Consider the following 20,121-nt stretch of genomic DNA (forward strand, 5'->3'; position numbering starts at 1 on the left):
ACGCTGTCCGTATTGTTAATTGACAAGTTGAAAGTGTTCTAAGAACACTCGCGGTGTCCTGAAATGTTCGAAGGGGGGTGTCCTGAAGACGGTGTCCGTATTTTTCTCCGGTAAGTTGAATGTGTTCTAAGAACACTTGTGGTGTCCTGAAATGTTTGTAAATAAACAAAATGGGGGTGTCCTGAGGACGCTGTCCGTATTGTTCGATGGGAAGTTGAATGTGTTCTAAGAACACTCGCGGTGTCCTGAAATGTTCACAAATAAACAAAATGGGGGTGTCCTGAGGACTCTGTCTGTATTGTTCTGTGGCAATTTGAATGTGTTCTAAGAATACTCGTGATGTCCTGAAATGTTCGTAAATAAACAAAATGGGGGTTTCCTGAGGACGCTGTCCGTATTGTTCGATGGGAAGTTAAATGTGTTCTAAGAACACTCGCGGTGTCCTGAAATGTCTGCAAATAAACAAAATGGGGGTGTCCTGAGGACGCTGTCCGTATTGTTTCTTGTGAAGTTTAAAGTGTTTTAAGAACACTTGCGGTGTCCCGAAATGTTTGTGAATAAACAAAATGGGGGTGTCCTGAGGACGCTGTCCGTATTGTTTGTTGGGAAGTTGAATGTGTTCTAAGAACACTCGTGGTGTCCTGAAATGTTCGTATATAAACAAAATGGGGGTGTCCTGAGGACGCTGTCCGTATCGTTCGATGGGAAGTTGAATGTGTTCTAAGAACACTCGCAGTGTCCTGAAATGTCTGCAAATAAACAAAATGGGGGTGTCCTGATGACGCTGTCCATATTGTTCATTGACAAGTTGAAAGTTTTCTAAGAACACTCGCGGTGTCCTGAAATGTTCGTAGGGGGTGTCCTGAATACGCTGTCCGTATTGTTCTCTGGCAAGTTGAATGTGTTCTAAGAACACTCGTGGTGTCCTGAAATGTTCGTAAATAAACAAAATGGGGGTGTCCTGAGGACGCTGTCCGTATTGTTCGATGGGAAGTTGAATGTGTTCTAAGAACACTCGCAGTGTCCTGAAATGTTCGCAAATAAACAAAATGGGGGTGTCCTGAGGACGCTGTCTGTATTGTTCTGTGGCAATTTGAATGTGTTCTAAGAACACTCGCGGTGTCCTGAAATGTTCGCAAAAAAAAATGGGGGTGTCCTGAGGACGCTGTCCGTATTGTTCGATGGGAAGTTGAATGTGTTCTAAGAACACTCGCGGTGTCCTGAAATGTTCACAAATAAACAAAATGGGGGTGTCCTGAGGACTCTGTCTGTATTGTTCTGTGGCAATTTGAATGTGTTCTAAGAATACTCGTGGTGTCCTGAAATGTTCGTAAATAAACAAAATGGGGGTGTCCTGAGGACGCTGTCCGTATTGTTCGATGGGAAGTTGAATGTGTTCTAAGAACACTCGCAGTGTCCTGAAATGTTCGCAAATAAACAAAATGGGGGTGTCCTGAGGACGCTGTCTGTATTGTTCTGTGGCAATTTGAATGTGTTCTAAGAACACTCGTGGTGTCCTGAAATGTTTGTAAATAAACAAAATGGGGGTGTCCTGAGGACGCTGTCCGTATTGATCGATGGGAAGTTGAATGTGTTCTAAGAACACTCGCGGTGTCCTGAAATGTTCACAAATAAACAAAATGGGGGTGTCCTGAGGACTCTGTCTGTATTGTTCTGTGGCAATTTGAATGTGTTCTAAGAATACTCGTGGTGTCCTGAAATGTTCGTAAATAAACAAAATGGGGGTTTCCTGAGGACGCTGTCCGTATTGTTCGATGGGAAGTTGAATGTGTTCTAAGAACACTCGCGGTGTCCTGAAATGTCTGCAAATAAACAAAATGGGGGTGTCCTGAGGACGCTGTCCGTATTGTTTCTTGTGAAGTTTAAAGTGTTTTAAGAACACTTGCGGTGTCCCGAAATGTTTGTGAATAAACAAAATGGGGGTGTCCTGAGGACGCTGTCCGTATTGTTTGATGGGAAGTTGAATGTGTTCTAAGAACACTCGTGGTGTCCTGAAATGTTCGTATATAAACAAAATGGGGGTGTCCTGAGGACGCTGTCCGTATCGTTCGATGGGAAGTTGAATGTGTTCTAAGAACACTCGCAGTGTCCTGAAATGTCTGCAAATAAACAAAATGGGGGTGTCCTGATGACGCTGTCCATATTGTTCATTGACAAGTTCAAAGTTTTCTAAGAACACTCGCGGTGTCCTGAAATGTTCGTAGGGGGTGTCCTGAAGACGCTGTCCGTATTGTTCTCTGGCAAGTTGAATGTGTTCTAAGAACACTTGTGGTGTCCTGAAATGTTCGTAAATAAACAAAATGGGGGTGTCCTGAGGACGCTGTCCGTATTGTTCGATGGGAAGTTGAATGTGTTCTAAGAACACTCGCAGTGTCCTGAAATGTTCGCAAATAAACAAAATGGGGGTGTCCTGAGGACGCTGTCTGTATTGTTCTGTGGCAATTTGAATGTGTTCTAAGAACACTCGCGGTGTCCTGAAATGTTCGCAAAAAAAAAATGGGGGTGTCCTGAGGACGCTGTCCGTATTGTTCGATGGGAAGTTGAATGTGTTCTAAGAACACTCGCAGTGTCCTGAAATGTTCACAAATAAACAAAATGGGGGTGTCCTGAGGACTCTGTCTGTATTGTTCTGTGGCAATTTGAATGTGTTCTAAGAACACTCGTGGTGTCCTGAAATGTTCGTTAATAAACAAAATGGGGGTGTCCTGAGGACGCTGTCCGTATTGTTCGATGGGAAGTTGAATGTGTTCTAAGAATACTCGCAGTGTCCTGAAATGTCTGCAAATAAACAAAATGGGGATGTCTTGAGGACGCTGTCCGTATTGTTCGTTGACAAGTTGAAAGTGTTCTACAAACACTCGTGGTGTCCTGAAATGTTCGTAGGGGGGTGTCCTGAAGACGGTGTCCGTATTGTTCTGCGGTAAGTTGAATGTGTTCTAAGAACACTCGTGGTGTCCTGAAATGTTCGTAAATAAACAAAATGGGGTTGTCCTGAGGGCACTGTCCATATTGTACTCTGGCAAGTTGAATGTGTTCTAAGCACACTTGTCGTGTCCTGAAATGTTTGTAAATAAACAAAATGGGGGTGTCCTGAGGACGCTGTCTGTATTGTACTCTGGCAAGTTGAATGTGTTCTAAGCACACTCGTCGTGTCCTGAAATGTTTGTAAATAAACAAAATGGGGGTGTCCTGAGGACGCTGTCCGTATTGTTTCTTGTGAAGTTTAAAGTGTTCTAAGAACACTTGCGGTGTCCCGAAATGTTCGTGAATAAACAAAATGGGGGTGTCCTGAGGACGCTGTCCGTATTGTTTGATGGGAAGTTGAATGTGTTCTAAGAACACTCGTGGTGTCCTGAAATGTTTGTAAATAAACAAAATGGGGGTGTCCTGAGGACGCTGTCCGTATTGTTCGATGGGAAGTTGAATGTGTTCTAAGAACACTCGCAGTGTCCTGAAATGTCTGCAAATAAACAAAATGGGGGTGTCCTGATGACGCTGTCCATATTGTTCGTTGACAAGTTGAAAGTGTTCTAAGAACACTCGCGGTGTCCTGAAATGTTCGTAGGGGGTGTCCTGAAGACGCTGTCCGTATTGTTCTCTGGCAAGTTGAATGTGTTCTAAGAACACTCGTGGTGTCCTGAAATGTTCGTAAATAAACAAAATGGGGGTGTCCTGAGGACGCTGTCCGTATTGTTCGATGGGAAGTTGAATGTGTTCTAAGAACACTCGCGGTGTCCTGAAATGTTCGCAAATAAACAAAATGGGGGTGTCCTGAGGACGCTGTCTGTATTGTTCTGTGGAAATTTGAATGTGTTCTAAGAACACTCGCGGTGTCCTGAAATGTTCGCAAAAAAAAAAAAATGGGGGTGTCCTGAGGACGCTGTCCGTATTGTTCGATGGGAAGTTGAATGTGTTCTAAGAACACTCGCGGTGTCCTGAAATGTTCACAAATAAACAAAATGGGGGTGTCCTGAGGACTCTGTCTGTATTGTTCTGTGGCAATTTGAATGTGTTCTAAGAACACTCGTGGTGTCCTGAAATGTTCGTAAATAAACAAAATGGGGGTGTCCTGAGGATACTGTCCGTATTGTTCGATGGGAAGTTGAATGTGTTCTAAGAATACTCATGGTGTCCTGAAATGTTCGTAAATAAACAAAATGGGGGTGTCCTGAGGACGCTGTCCATATTGTTCAATGGGAAGTTGAATGTGTTCTAAGAACACTCGCAGTGTCCTGAAATGTCTGCAAATAAACAAAATGGGGATGTCTTGAGGACGCTGTCCGTATTGTTCGTTGACAAGTTGAAAGTGTTCTACAAACACTCGTGGTGTCCTGAAATGTTCGTAGGGGGGTGTCCTGAAGACGGTGTCCGTATTGTTCCGCGGTAAGTTGAATGTGTTCTAAGAACACTTGTGGTGTCCTGAAATGTTCGTAAATAAACAAAATGGGGTTGTCCTGAGGGCACTGTCCATATTGTACTCTGGCAAGTTGAATGTGTTCTAAGAACACTCATGGTGTCCTGAAATGTCTGCAAATAAACAAAATGGGGGTGTCCTGAGGAGGCTGTCCGTATTGTTAGTTGACAAGTTGAAAGTGTTCTAAGAACACTCGCGGTGTCCTGAAATGTTCGTAGGGGGGTGTCCTGAAGACGGTGTCTGTATTTTTCTCGGGTAAGTTGAATGTGTTCTAAGAACACTCGTGGTGTCCTGAAATGTTTGTAAATAAACAAAATGGGGGTGTCCTGAGGACGCTGTCCGTATTGTTCGATGGGAAGTTGAATGTGTTCTAAGAACACTTGCGGTGTCCTGAAATGTTCACAAATAAACAAAATGGGGGTGTCCTGAGAACTCTGTCTGTATTGTTCTGTGGCAATTTGAATGTGTTCTAAGAACACTTGTGGTGTCCTGAAATGTTTGTAAATAAACAAAATGCGGGTTTCCTGGGGACGCTGTCCGTATTGTTCGATGGGAAGTTGAATGTGTTCTAAGAACACTCGCTGTGTCCTGAAATGTCTGCAAATAAACAAAATGGGGGTGTCCTGAGGACGCTGTCCGTATTGTTTCTTGTGAAGTTTAAAGTGTTCTAAGAACACTTGCGGTGTCCTGAAATGTTCGTAAATAAACAAAATGGGGGTGTCCTGAGGACGCTGTCCGTATTGTTTGATGGGAAGTTGAATGTGTTCTAAGAACACTCGTGGTGTCCTGAAATGTTCGTAAATAAACAAAATGTGGGTGTCCTGAGGAAGCTGTCCGTATTGTTCGATGGGAAGTTGAATCTGTTCTAAGAACACTCGCAGTGTCCTGAAATGTTTGCAAATAAAAAAATGGGGGTGTTCTGAGGACGCTGTCCGTATTGTTCTCTTGCAAGTTGAATGTGTTCTAAGAACACTTGTGGTGTCCTGAAATGTTCGTAAATAAACAAAATGGGGGTGTTCTGAGGACGCTGTCCATTTTGTTGATTGTCAAGTTTAAAGTGTTCTAAGAACACTCGCGGTGTCCTGAAATGTTCGTAGGGGGTGTCCTGAAGACGCTGTCCGTATTGTTCTCTGGCAAGTTGAACGTGTTCTAAGAACACTCGTGGTGTCCTGAAATGTCTGCAAATAAACAAAATGGGGGTGTCCTGAGGACGCTGTCCGTATTGTTAGTTGACAAGTTGAAAGTGTTCTAAGAACACTCGCGGTGTCCTGAAATGTTCGTAGGGGGGTGTCCTGAAGACGGTGTCCGGATTTTTCTCCGGTAAGTTGAATGTGTTCTAAGAACACTTGTGGTGTCCTGAAATGTTTGTAAATAAACAAAATGGGGGTGTCCTGAGGACGCTGTCCGTATTGTTCGATGGGAAGTTGAATGTGTTCTATGAACACTCGTGGTGTCCTGAAATGTTCGTAAATAAACAAAATGGGGGTGTCCTTAGGACGCTGTCCGTATTGTTCGATGGGAAGTTGAATGTGTTCTAAGAACACTCGTGGTGTCCTGAAATGTTCATAAATAAACAAAATGGGGGTGTCCTGAGGACGCTGTCCATATTGTTCGATGGGAAGTTGAATGTGTTCTAAGAACACTCGCGGTGTCCTGAATTGTTCGTAGGGGGGTGTCCTGAAGACGCTGTCCGTATTGTTCGCTGGCAAGTTGAATGTGTTCTAAGAACACTTGTGGTGTCCTGAAATGTTCGTAAAAAAACAAAATGGGGGTGTTCTGAGGACACTGTCCGTATTGTTCGTTGTCAAGTTTAAAGTGTTCTAAGAACACTTGCGGAGTCCTGAAATGTTCGTAGGGGGTGTCCTGAAGACGCTGTACGTATTGTTCTCTGGCAAGTTGAATGTGTTCTAAGAACACTCGTGGTGTCCTGAAATGTTCATAAATAAACAAAATGGGGGTGTCATGAGGACGCTGTCCATATTGTTCGATGGGAAGTTGAATGTGTTCTAAGAACACTCGCAGTGTTCTGAAATGTTCGTAAATAAACAAAATGGGGGTGTCCTGAGGACGCTGTCCGTATTGTTCGATGGGAAGTTGAATGTGTTCTAAGAACACTTGCGGTGTCATGAAATGTCTGCAAATAAACAAAATCGGGGTGTCCTGAGGATGCTGTCCGTATTGTTCGTTGACAAGTTGAAAGTGTTCTAAGAACACTCGCGGTGTCCTGAAATGTTCGTAGGGGGGTGTCCTGAAGACGGTGTCCGTATTTTTCTCGGGTAAATTGAATGTGTTCTAAGAACACTCGTGGTGTCCTGAAATGTTTGTAAATAAACAAAATGGGGGTGTCCTGAGGACGCTGTCCGTATTGTTCGATGGGAAGTTGAATGTGTTCTAAGAACACTCGCGGTGTCCTGAAATGTTCACAAATAAACAAAATGGGGGTGTCCTGAGGACGCTGTCCGTATTGTTTGATGGGAAGTTGAATCTGTTCTAAGAACACTCGCAGTGTCCTGAAATGTCTGCAAATAAACAAAATGGGGGTGTCCTGAGGACGCTGTCCATATTGTTCGTTGACAAGTTGAAAGTGTTCTAAGAACACTTGCGGTGTCCTGAAATGTTCGTAGGGAGGTGTCCTGAAGACGCTGTCCGTATTGTTCACTGGCAAGTTGAATGTGTTCTAAGAACGCTCGTGGTGCACTGAAATGTTTGCAAATAAAAAAATGGGGGTGTTCTGAGGACGCTGTCCGTATTGTTCTCTTGCAAGTTGAATGTGTTCTAAGAACACTTGTGGTGTCCTGAAATGTTCGTAAATAAACGAAATGGGGGTGTTCTGAGGACGCTGTCCATTTTGTTGATTGTCAAGTTTAAAGTGTTCTAAGAACACTCGCGGTGTCCTGAAATGTTCGTAGGGGGTGTCCTGAAGACGATGTCCGTATTGTTCTCTGGCAAGTTGAATGTGTTCTAAGAACACTCGTGGTGTCCTGAAATGTCTGCAAATAAACAAAATGGGGGTGTCCTGAGGACGCTGTCCGTATTGTTAATTGACAAGTTGAAAGTGTTCTAAGAACACTCGCGGTGTCCTGAAATGTTCGAAGGGGGGTGTCCTGAAGACGGTGTCCGTATTTTTCTCCGGTAAGTTGAATGTGTTCTAAGAACACTTGTGGTGTCCTGAAATGTTTGTAAATAAACAAAATGGGGGTGTCCTGAGGACGCTGTCCGTATTGTTCGATGGGAAGTTGAATGTGTTCTAAGAACACTCGCGGTGTCCTGAAATGTTCACAAATAAACAAAATGGGGGTGTCCTGAGGACTCTGTCTGTATTGTTCTGTGGCAATTTGAATGTGTTCTAAGAATACTCGTGGTGTCCTGAAATGTTCGTAAATAAACAAAATGGGGGTTTCCTGAGGACGCTGTCCGTATTGTTCGATGGGAAGTTGAATGTGTTCTAAGAACACTCGCGGTGTCCTGAAATGTCTGCAAATAAACAAAATGGGGGTGTCCTGAGGACGCTGTCCGTATTGTTTCTTGTGAAGTTTAAAGTGTTTTAAGAACACTTGCGGTGTCCCGAAATGTTTGTGAATAAACAAAATGGGGGTGTCCTGAGGACGCTGTCCGTATTGTTTGATGGGAAGTTGAATGTGTTCTAAGAACACTCGTGGTGTCCTGAAATGTTCGTATATAAACAAAATGGGGGTGTCCTGAGGACGCTGTCCGTATCGTTCGATGGGAAGTTGAATGTGTTCTAAGAACACTCGCAGTGTCCTGAAATGTCTGCAAATAAACAAAATGGTGGTGTCCTGATGACGCTGTCCATATTGTTCATTGACAAGTTGAAAGTTTTCTAAGAACACTCGCGGTGTCCTGAAATGTTCGTAGGGGGTGTCCTGAAGACGCTGTCCGTATTGTTCTCTGGCAAGTTGAATGTGTTCTAAGAACACTCGTGGTGTCCTGAAATGTTCGTAAATAAACAAAATGGGGGTGTCCTGAGGACGCTGTCCGTATTGTTCGATGGGAAGTTGAATGTGTTCTAAGAACACTCGCAGTGTCCTGAAATGTTCGCAAATAAACAAAATGGGGGTGTCCTGAGGACGCTGTCTGTATTGTTCTGTGGCAATTTGAATGTGTTCTAAGAACACTCGCGGTGTCCTGAAATGTTCGCCAAAAAAAAATGGGGGTGTCCTGAGGACGCTGTCCGTATTGTTCGATGGGAAGTTGAATGTGTTCTAAGAACACTCGCGGTGTCCTGAAATGTTCACAAATAAACAAAATGGGGGTGTCCTGAGGACTCTGTCTGTATTGTTCTGTGGCAATTTGAATGTGTTCTAAGAATACTCGTGGTGTCCTGAAATGTTCGTAAATAAACAAAATGGGGGTGTCCTGAGGACGCTGTCCGTATTGTTCGATGGGAAGTTGAATGTGTTCTAAGAACACTCGCAGTGTCCTGAAATGTTCGCAAATAAACAAAATGGGGGTGTCCTGAGGACGCTGTCTGTATTGTTCTGTGGCAATTTGAATGTGTTCTAAGAACACTCGCGGTGTCCTGAAATGTTTGTAAATAAACAAAATGGGGGTGTCCTGAGGACGCTGTCCGTATTGTTCGATGGGAAGTTGAATGTGTTCTAAGAACACTCGCGTGTCCTGAAATGTTCACAAATAAACAAAATGGGGGTGTCCTGAGGACTCTGTCTGTATTGTTCTGTGGCAATTTGAATGTGTTCTAAGAATACTCGTGGTGTCCTGAAATGTTCGTAAATAAACAAAATGGGGGTTTCCTGAGGACGCTGTCCGTATTGTTCGATGGGAAGTTGAATGTGTTCTAAGAACACTCGCGGTGTCCTGAAATGTCTGCAAATAAACAAAATGGGGGTGTCCTGAGGACGCTGTCCGTATTGTTTCTTGTGAAGTTTAAAGTGTTTTAAGAACACTTGCGGTGTCCCGAAATGTTTGTGAATAAACAAAATGGGGGTGTCCTGAGGACGCTGTCCGTATTGTTTGATGGGAAGTTGAATGTGTTCTAAGAACACTCGTGGTGTCCTGAAATGTTCGTATATAAACAAAATGGGGGTGTCCTGAGGACGCTGTCCGTATCGTTCGATGGGAAGTTGAATGTGTTCTAAGAACACTCGCAGTGTCCTGAAATGTCTGCAAATAAACAAAATGGGGGTGTCCTGATGACGCTGTCCATATTGTTCATTGACAAGTTGAAAGTTTTCTAAGAACACTCGCGGTGTCCTGAAATGTTCGTAGGGGGTGTCCTGAAGACGCTGTCCGTATTGTTCTCTGGCAAGTTGAATGTGTTCTAAGAACACTCGTGGTGTCCTGAAATGTTCGTAAATAAACAAAATGGGGGTGTCCTGAGGACGCTGTCCGTATTGTTCGATGGGAAGTTGAATGTGTTCTAAGAACACTCGCAGTGTCCTGAAATGTTCGCAAATAAACAAAATGGGGGTGTCCTGAGGACGCTGTCTGTATTGTTCTGTGGCAATTTGAATGTGTTCTAAGAACACTCGCGGTGTCCTGAAATGTTCGCAAAAAAAAAATGGGGGTGTCCTGAGGACGCTGTCCGTATTGTTCGATGGGAAGTTGAATGTGTTCTAAGAACACTCGCAGTGTCCTGAAATGTTCACAAATAAACAAAATGGGGGTGTCCTGAGGACTCTGTCTGTATTGTTCTGTGGCAATTTGAATGTGTTCTAAGAACACTCGTGGTGTCCTGAAATGTTCGTTAATAAACAAAATGGGGGTGTCCTGAGGACGCTGTCCGTATTGTTCGATGGGAAGTTGAATGTGTTCTAAGAATACTCGCAGTGTCCTGAAATGTCTGCAAATAAACAAAATGGGGATGTCTTGAGGACGCTGTCCGTATTGTTCGTTGACAAGTTGAAAGTGTTCTACAAACACTCGTGGTGTCCTGAAATGTTCGTAGGGGGGTGTCCTGAAGACGGTGTCCGTATTGTTCTGCGGTAAGTTGAATGTGTTCTAAGAACACTCGTGGTGTCCTGAAATGTTCGTAAATAAACAAAATGGGGTTGTCCTGAGGGCACTGTCCATATTGTACTCTGGCAAGTTGAATGTGTTCTAAGCACACTCGTCGTGTCCTGAAATGTTTGTAAATAAACAAAATGGGGGTGTCCTGAGGACGCTGTCTGTATTGTACTCTGGCAAGTTGAATGTGTTCTAAGCACACTCGTCGTGTCCTGAAATGTTTGTAAATAAACAAAATGGGGGTGTCCTGAGGACGCTGTCCGTATTGTTTCTTGTGAAGTTTAAAGTGTTCTAAGAACACTTGCGGTGTCCCGAAATGTTCGTGAATAAACAAAATGGGGGTGTCCTGAGGACGCTGTCCGTATTGTTTGATGGGAAGTTGAATGTGTTCTAAGAACACTCGTGGTGTCCTGAAATGTTTGTAAATAAACAAAATGGGGGTGTCCTGAGGACGCTGTCCGTATTGTTCGATGGGAAGTTGAATGTGTTCTAAGAACACTCGCAGTGTCCTGAAATGTCTGCAAATAAACAAAATGGGGGTGTCCTGATGACGCTGTCCATATTGTTCGTTGACAAGTTGAAAGTGTTCTAAGAACACTCGCGGTGTCCTGAAATGTTAGTAGGGGGTGTCCTGAAGACGCTGTCCGTATTGTTCTCTGGCAAGTTGAATGTGTTCTAAGAACACTCGTGGTGTCCTGAAATGTTCGTAAATAAACAAAATGGGGGTGTCCTGAGGACGCTGTCCGTATTGTTCGATGGGAAGTTGAATGTGTTCTAAGAACACTCGCGGTGTCCTGAAATGTTCGCAAATAAACAAAATGGGGGTGTCCTGAGGACGCTGTCTGTATTGTTCTGTGGCAATTTGAATGTGTTCTAAGAACACTCGCGGTGTCCTGAAATGTTCGCAAAAAAAAAAATGGGGGTGTCCTGAGGACGCTGTCCGTATTGTTCGATGGGAAGTTGAATGTGTTCTAAGAACACTCGCGGTGTCCTGAAATGTTCACAAATAAACAAAATGGGGGTGTCCTGAGGACTCTGTCTGTATTGTTCTGTGGCAATTTGAATGTGTTCTAAGAACACTCGTGGTGTCCTGAAATGTTCGTAAATGAACAAAATGGGGGTGTCCTGAGGATACTGTCCGTATTGTTCGATGGGAAGTTGAATGTGTTCTAAGAATACTCATGGTGTCCTGAAATGTTCGTAAATAAACAAAATGGGGGTGTCCTGAGGACGCTGTCCATATTGTTCAATGGGAAGTTGAATGTGTTCTAAGAACACTCGCAGTGTCCTGAAATGTCTGCAAATAAACAAAATGGGGATGTCTTGAGGACGCTGTCCGTATTGTTCGTTGACAAGTTGAAAGTGTTCTACAAACACTCGTGGTGTCCTGAAATGTTCGTAGGGGGGTGTCCTGAAGACGGTGTCCGTATTGTTCCGCGGTAAGTTGAATGTGTTCTAAGAACACTTGTGGTGTCCTGAAATGTTCGTAAATAAACAAAATGGGGTTGTCCTGAGGGCACTGTCCATATTGTTCTGTGGCAATTTGAATGTGTTCTAAGAACACTCGTGGTGTCCTGAAATGTTCGTAAATAAACAAAATGGGGGTGTCCTGAGGATACTGTCCGTATTGTTCGATGGGAAGTTGAATGTGTTCTAAGAATACTCATGGTGTCCTGAAATGTTCGTAAATAAACAAAATGGGGGTGTCCTGAGGACGCTGTCCATATTGTTCAATGGGAAGTTGAATGTGTTCTAAGAACACTCGCAGTGTCCTGAAATGTCTGCAAATAAACAAAATGGGGATGTCTTGAGGACGCTGTCCGTATTGTTAGTTGACAAGTTGAAAGTGTTCTAAGAACACTCGCGGTGTCCTGAAATGTTCGTAGGGGGGTGTCCTGAAGACGGTGTCCGTATTTTTCTCGGGTAAGTTGAATGTGTTCTAAGAACACTCGTGGTGTCCTGAAATGTTTGTAAATAAACAAAATGGGGGTGTCCTGAGGACGCTGTCCGTATTGTTCGATGGGAAGTTGAATGTGTTCTAAGAACACTTGCGGTGTCCTGAAATGTTCACAAATAAACAAAATGGGGGTGTCCTGAGAACTCTGTCTGTATTGTTCTGTGGCAATTTGAATGTGTTCTAAGAACACTTGTGGTGTCCTGAAATGTTTGTAAATAAACAAAATGCGGGTTTCCTGAGGACGCTGTCCGTATTGTTCGATGGGAAGTTGAATGTGTTCTAAGAACACTCGCTGTGTCCTGAAATGTCTGCAAATAAAAAAAATGGGGGTGTCCTGAGGACGCTGTCCATATTGTTTCTTGTGAAGTTTAAAGTGTTCTAAGAACACTTGCGGTGTCCTGAAATGTTCGTAAATAAACAAAATGGGGGTGTCCTGAGGACGCTGTCCGTATTGTTTGATGGGAAGTTGAATGTGTTCTAAGAACACTCGTGGTGTCCTGAAATGTTCGTAAATAAACAAAATGGGGGTGTCCTGAGGAAGCTGTCCGTATTGTTCGATGGGAAGTTGAATCTGTTCTAAGAACACTCGCAGTGTCCTGAAATGTTTGCAAATAAAAAAATGGGGGTGTTCTGAGGACGCTGTCCGTATTGTTCTCTTGCAAGTTGAATGTGTTCTAAGAACACTTGTGGTGTCCTGAAATGTTCGTAAATAAACAAAATGGGGGTGTTCTGAGGACGCTGTCCATTTTGTTGATTGTCAAGTTTAAAGTGTTCTAAGAACACTCGCGGTGTCCTGAAATGTTCGTAGGGGGTGTCCTGAAGACGCTGTCCGTATTGTTCTCTGGCAAGTTGAACGTGTTCTAAGAACACTCGTGGTGTCCTGAAATGTCTGCAAATAAACAAAATGGGGGTGTCCTGAGGACGCTGTCCGTATTGTTAGTTGACACGTTGAGAGTGTTCTAAGAACACTCGCGGTGTCCTGAAATGTTCGTAGGGGGGTGTCCTGAAGACGGTGTCCGTATTTTTCTCCGGTAAGTTGAATGTGTTCTAAGAACACTTGTGGTGTCCTGAAATGTTTGTAAATAAACAAAATGGGGGTGTCCTGAGGACGCTGTCCGTATTGTTCGATGGGAAGTTGAATGTGTTCTAAGAACACTCGCGGTGTCCTGAAATGTTCGCAAATAAACAAAATGGGGGTGTCCTGAGGACGCTGTCTGTATTGTTCTGTGGCAATTTGAATGTGTTCTAAGAACACTCGCGGTGTCCTGAAATGTTCGCAAAAAAAAAAATGGGGGTGTCCTGAGGACGCTGTCCGTATTGTTCGATGGGAAGTTGAATGTGTTCTAAGAACACTCGCGGTGTCCTGAAATGTTCACAAATAAACAAAATGGGGGTGTCCTGAGGACTCTGTCTGTATTGTTCTGTGGCAATTTGAATGTGTTCTAAGAACACTCGTGGTGTCCTGAAATGTTCGTAAATAAACAAAATGGGGGTGTCCTGAGGACTCTGTCTGTATTGTTCTGTGGCAATTTGAATGTGTTCTAAGAATACTCGTGGTGTCCTGAAATGTTCGTAAATAAACAAAATGGGGGTTTCCTGAGGACGCTGTCCGTATTGTTCGATGGGAAGTTGAATGTGTTCTAAGAACACTCGCGGTGTCCTGAAATGTCTGCAAATAAACAAAATGGGGGTGTCCTGAGGACGCTGTCCGTATTGTTTCTTGTGAAGTTTAAAGTGTTCTAAGAACACTTGCGGTGTCCCGAAATGTTCGTGAATAAACAAAATGGGGGTGTCCTGGGGACGCTGTCCGTATTGTTTGATGGGAAGTTGAATGTGTTCTAAGAACACTCGTGGTGTCCTGAAATGTTCGTAAATAAACAAAATGGGGGTGTCCTGAGGACGCTGTCCGTATTGTTCGATGGGAAGTTGAATGTGTTCTAAGAACACTCGCAGTGTCCTGAAATGTCTGCAAATAAACAAAATGGGGGTGTCCTGATGACGCTGTCCATATTGTTCGTTGACAAGTTGAAAGTGTTCTAAGAACACTCGCAGTGTCCTGAAATGTTCGTAGGGGGTGTCCTGAAGACGCTGTCCGTATTGTTCTCTGGCAAGTTGAATGTGTTCTAAGAACACTCGTGGTGTCCTGAAATGTTCGTAAATAAACAAAATGGGGGTGTCCTGAGGACGCTGTCCGTATTGTTCGATGGGAAGTTGAATGTGTTCTAAGAACACTCGCGGTGTCCTGAAATGTTCGCAAATAAACAAAATGGGGGTGTCCTGAGGACGCTGTCTGTATTGTTCTGTGGCAATTTGAATGTGTTCTAAGAACACTCGCGGTGTCCTGAAATGTTCGCAAAAAAAAAATGGGGGTGTCCTGAGGACGCTGTCCGTATTGTTCGATGGGAAGTTGAATGTGTTCTAAGAACACTCGCGGTGTCCTGAAATGTTCACAAATAAACAAAATGGGGGTGTCCTGAGGACTCTTTCTGTATTGTTCTGTGGCAATTTGAATGTGTTCTAAGAACACTCGTGGTGTCCTGAAATGTTCGTAAATAAACAAAATGGGGGTGTCCTGAGAACGCTGTCCGTATTGTTCGATGGGAAGTTGAATGTGTTCTAAGAATACTCGTGGTGTCCTGAAATGTTCGTAAATAAACAAAATGGGGGTGTCCTGAGGACGCTGTCCATATTGTTCAATGGGAAGTTGAATGTGTTCTAAGAACACTCGCAGTGTCCTGAAATGTCTGCAAATAAACAAAATGGGGATGTCTTGAGGACGCTGTCCGTATTGTTCGTTGACAAGTTGAAAGTGTTCTACAAACACTCGTGGTGTCCTGAAATGTTCGTAGGGGGGTGTCCTGAAGACGGTGTCCGTATTGTTCTGCGGTAAATTGAATGTGTTCTAAGAACACTTGTGGTGTCCTGAAATGTTCGTAAATAAACAAAATGGGGTTGTCCTGTGGGCACTGTCCATATTGTACTCTGGCAAGTTGAATGTGTTCTAAGCACACTCGTCGTGTCCTGAAATGTTTGTAAATAAATAAAATGGGGGTGTCCTGAGGACGCTGTCTGTATTGTACTCTGGCAAGTTGAATGTGTTCTAAGCACACTCGTCGTGTCCTGAAATGTTTGTAAATAAACAAAATGGGGGTGTCCTGAGGACGCTGTCCGTATTGTTCGATGGCAAGTTGAATGTGTTCTAAGAACACTCGCGGTGTCCTGAAATGTTTGTAAATAAACAAAATGGGGGTGTCCTGAGGACGCTGTCCGTATTGTTCGTTGTCAAGTTGAAAGTGTTCTAAGAACCCTCGTGGTGTCCTGAAATGTTCGTAGGGGATGTCCTGAAGACGCTGTCCGTATTGTTCGCTGGCAAGTTGAATGTGTTCTAAGAACACTCGGGGTGTCCTGAAATGTTCACAAATAAAAAAATGGGGGTATTCTGAGGACGCTATCCGTATTGTTCTCATGCAAGTTGAATGTGTTCTAAGAACACTTGCGGTGTCCTGAAATGCTCGCAAATAAACGAATTGGGGGTCTTCTGAGGACGCTGTCTGTATTGTTCGTTGTCAAGTTGAAAGTGTTCTAAGAACTGTTGCGGTGTTCTGAAATGTTCGTAGGGGGTGTCCTGAATGTTAGGCGGAAACCTGTGCAGTTGCCTCTGGGACCACTGCAAAAGATTTAGGACTACAGGTGTTTGGCAGTAAACCCACTTGGTAGCAGTCTGTGCCACACAGATTCACTTGGTAGCTGTGGCTGAGCAGTCAGACTTCCCTCAAGAAGAGTTAGGCAGTATGTGGAGTATACAAAATAGGGCAATTTACACAATAGAACAAGCAAACACGGAACAGAGTTTCAGTGTAAAGATATATAGTTATTTATTTATAAAAACACATCTATGAGAAACACACTGGCAGTAATACGGCAAACAACTTCAATTACAATTACTACAAGTAAATCAATCCCCCTAACAATAGTTCGACAAGTCTGGGTTCAACGGCACCACTTATTTTCAGACAGAGGTGAATGCTTAAACCTAGCTGGCACTCTAGTATTCGTTAGAACGGGAGAGAAAAGTCAGGGTATGAAATCAACTCGGTACCAACACTTTTATGACCAAATGCAAGGCAAGTAAGGCAGGGTCTACTGTAGATCGCAAAGTTCAGAGGCCAGGCCCACTCGGAGAGAGGCAAGGCGATATGTCCCAAAAAGTATCACAGTGGAAATGCACTTCAAGTCTTTGTCGCAAATTGTTATCGAAAGATTGGACCAGTTCAGAACAGAAAGTTAAGAAAGCTTGGAGGCGACCCAATGGAGAGGCGAGGATTAAGACACCTCACGCTAACCATCAAAAAAGGGAAGCCAGGCAGACACGGTACCTTGTATGTGGAGAGACAGCTCCGGCGGGGGCAGTTGTTCCTGCTGGTGGATGCAAGTCGGGGCTTTGCCAAGAGAAGAGATGCTCTCGTCGTCGAAGGAAAGTTGAAGATCGTTGCACCACCAGGGAAGAGACCAGCCGCGGAGTGCTCCGTCACAAGGCACCACCTTTTGGTCGTGGTACGGGTTAGTGGCTATCCGGTTGCCAGGGTGCTCAGCACGGGCAATTCGACCACTACGCCCTGGAAGCAAAAAATAAGCAAAGGGGGACTGGTTGTTCCCACCAGTTAGGGGAAGAAGACTCTCCAGCCAGGAGATCTCCTCTGTCGTTGGGAAGTGGTGAGTCGGTTCAGCAGGGCTCCACCGGAGGTGTCGTCGTTGCAGGTCTGCTCAGCTTTACCCTCGTCGGATTCTTAGGTCCTGTGGCGACATCTGAAGATCCAGTCCCGAAAGGCCTGCTTTTATGCAGAAAACCCCCATTCATTCAGCCTAGCTGTCAATCAAAACACTTTAAGTGGTGAGCGGGGTGGCTCACCACTTGGGCCAATCACACCAGAGTGCGACTTGAGTTGGCAAGGCAACTCAGTCCAGGGTGCCTAAACCCCCTCCCACACCCTCTGTGGTACCCAGACAGAATGGCACCACTTTGGAGGGCCTCTGTGTAGAAGCCCACCAAAAGTGGAACAAAGGGCTCAACCTTTGGTTTAGGAGTCACAGAGACGAACACAGATGCCATTTTAAAAACCAAGTTCTGGCAGAAAATACCAACCGATAGATTTATTTAAGATAAATAAACCGGTGGTATGTTAGAGATTAACGAGAAAAAGTATTAACCTCCAACAATTGGAAGAATCCCATAGAGTTATATTTGGGGTTGAATATAACAAGTAGTTTCCACTGCCACCAGCCAAAACTCGACGAGGGGGGATGGGACAGTGCCCCCTCGAATAACAGACTCAGGTGTAATCGAATTACCCCTACCAGTACGTCCACAATAGGATGGTTTGTACTAGTTCTGTTAGTAAATTTAGGTCTAGTAAAGCCATAATATGTGTTTAGATGGGGGGGTGTATAGTGAGCGAAGTCTATTGTATTTTAAAATGCAAGGAATATCAGCGTTTACTTTACTTGCATCAAAGTTGATTAGAAATAGACTGTCAAGTGTACGTAAACCTGATAGTGCTACGTAGCTCATGCCTTCTTTAAAGACTGTTTTAACAATGTCTATCATTGCTTTGTCTAGGGTAAGACCTTGTGATTTATGAATGGTGACTGCGTATGCAAGAGTTGGAGAAAATTGTTCTCTGCGTACATACATGTCTTTGAAGAGAAGGAATCGAGCTGTTGAGCGTCATATCCTTTTTACTTCTGAAAGTTTGTCAAAGAGTATATTGACAAACTAAATTTTGTTGTCATGTGGGTATGTTTGAAAGCCAACAACTGTACCCAGTGCTCCATTAACTAGTCCTTGGTCCACGTCAAGGTTACGTTTAAGCATTACTCTGCAATTTAAGGATAATTTTAATATCTTTTCCAATCCTGCTGTGTTTGAGATTGATTTTTCTAAACTATTTAGTCTTGTTGTGGCTTGGTCACACATGGGTAGTGTCATACCATGTACATCTAGTTTGTCTGTGGGCCTAATTTCCATTATTGGTTGCATTTCTTTACTTAACATTATTTCAATGGCCCTCATTACAAGTCAGGCGGTGGACCATGGTGCTATTAGCACCATGGTCCATGCCGGATTCCGCCATGGTGGATGGCGGAATTATCGCCCCATTCCAAGGTGAGTGGGGCGGTAATTCCCCATTCACCATTTGCCCTTCCCCATTCCCATTTTTGCCCCATAGGGCATAATGGGGATGGGGAAGGCGCTAATTACGGCACCGTAAATTACGGTGCCGTAATTAGCACCAAGGTCGCTTAGCGCCTTGGACTTTACGCTTGCAAAAAGCAGGCATTAAAATGTGAATCAGGCGTTAAGGGTTAACGGCGCCGACGGCGCCGTTAAACCCTTAACGCCTGACTTATAATGAGGGCCATTGAATTTGAAACAGCTTGCAAGAGTTGGCATTAAGGCCATACAATTGACATTTTTATGGGCTAATTGTTCCATAACATCTGTAGCACATGCATTATCACCATAAAGTGCATGAATGTGCCGAGTCTTCAATATTGCTTCTGCTTCTTTAGAAAGTATACCAACTCTGATACTTTTTAAGATATTGGCATAAGTGAGATCTGCAGATTGCTGCATGTTTTCTGTTAATTCTCTGTATTGGAAATTTTGCCAAAGGTTGACATTTCCAATGCTGCCAACAGTTTTACGGCAGAGTTTGTGTCCTAATGTTTTAAAAATAGGCTCACCTTTTACTGGTGTCAATTGAAGAAGATCTCCGAAAACAATAATGTGTTTTCCTGCAAAGAGCTCTTCATAGTTTGTTTTGAGTACTTCTTCTAATCTGAGGTGAATCAAAGCCAACATTAGGTTGGACACCATGCTCACTAAATCTATAAGAAGCATTTTCATTTGTTTCAATACTCTGCGTAGTTCCATTGCAGCTCCTGTAGAAAGTTTGTAATAGTCTAATTTGTTTTGGTGTTCTACTGGCAGGAGTAGTAATCGGTGTAAAGTGACACCACCTATGTTGTAGACAGCTAAACCTGTGGGGGCAGTGACAACAGCTGACAGTTTGTTGTTTGTCAATTGTTGAAGGAACTTACTGATGATTTTGATTAGGAATGTTTTGCCAGATCCAGCTTCACCACTGACGTACAATAGTATAGGTTTGTAATTTTGGCAGGTGCATTCTTTGTTTTCATGTGTTACACCATGTGCAATTTCTTTTGTTACTTCTTGAAAAATGCTACGTTGCTCATTGTTTAGTTTTGATTGTAGTATAGTTAAGTCTTCTTTATCTTCTTACTGACACATGGTGTTTTCTAATTCTATCATAGCTAATTCTGCCTCATTTGTTATTAGTGGCTCTTCCAGTGGTTCTTGGCTTCCTGTTACAGAAGGTTGACTACTGTCAGGAGTGTCCTTATCTAGTTGGGCCTGGAGTTCTTCTTCGTGTTGCTGTTCATTGTGCAGCATTGTTTTGTACTGTGTAAAGTTTACATCAGTTATAGTGCTTTCATTTGCTTTGAAAGCGTCTTCATATGAGTCATAGTTATCTAGTATTTCTTTTTCTTTTCTCCATGGTTTAAAGAGTTGTGGCAGGGACATGTAATATACTTCTTTATGTTGAGGAGTCTTAAATGACAATTTGACATGATTAATTAAATTTGGTTTGGTGAGTTTTAGTAAGCTGCCTTCACAGTTTGTCACTCTGTATTTACCGTTTTTTTCATCAGGTTTTATATT

Source organism: Ambystoma mexicanum, chromosome 6p (assembly GCF_040938575.1).
Source record: "Ambystoma mexicanum isolate Mex_15411 chromosome 6p, UKY_AmexF1_1, whole genome shotgun sequence".
NCBI lineage: Eukaryota > Metazoa > Chordata > Amphibia > Caudata > Ambystomatidae > Ambystoma > Ambystoma mexicanum.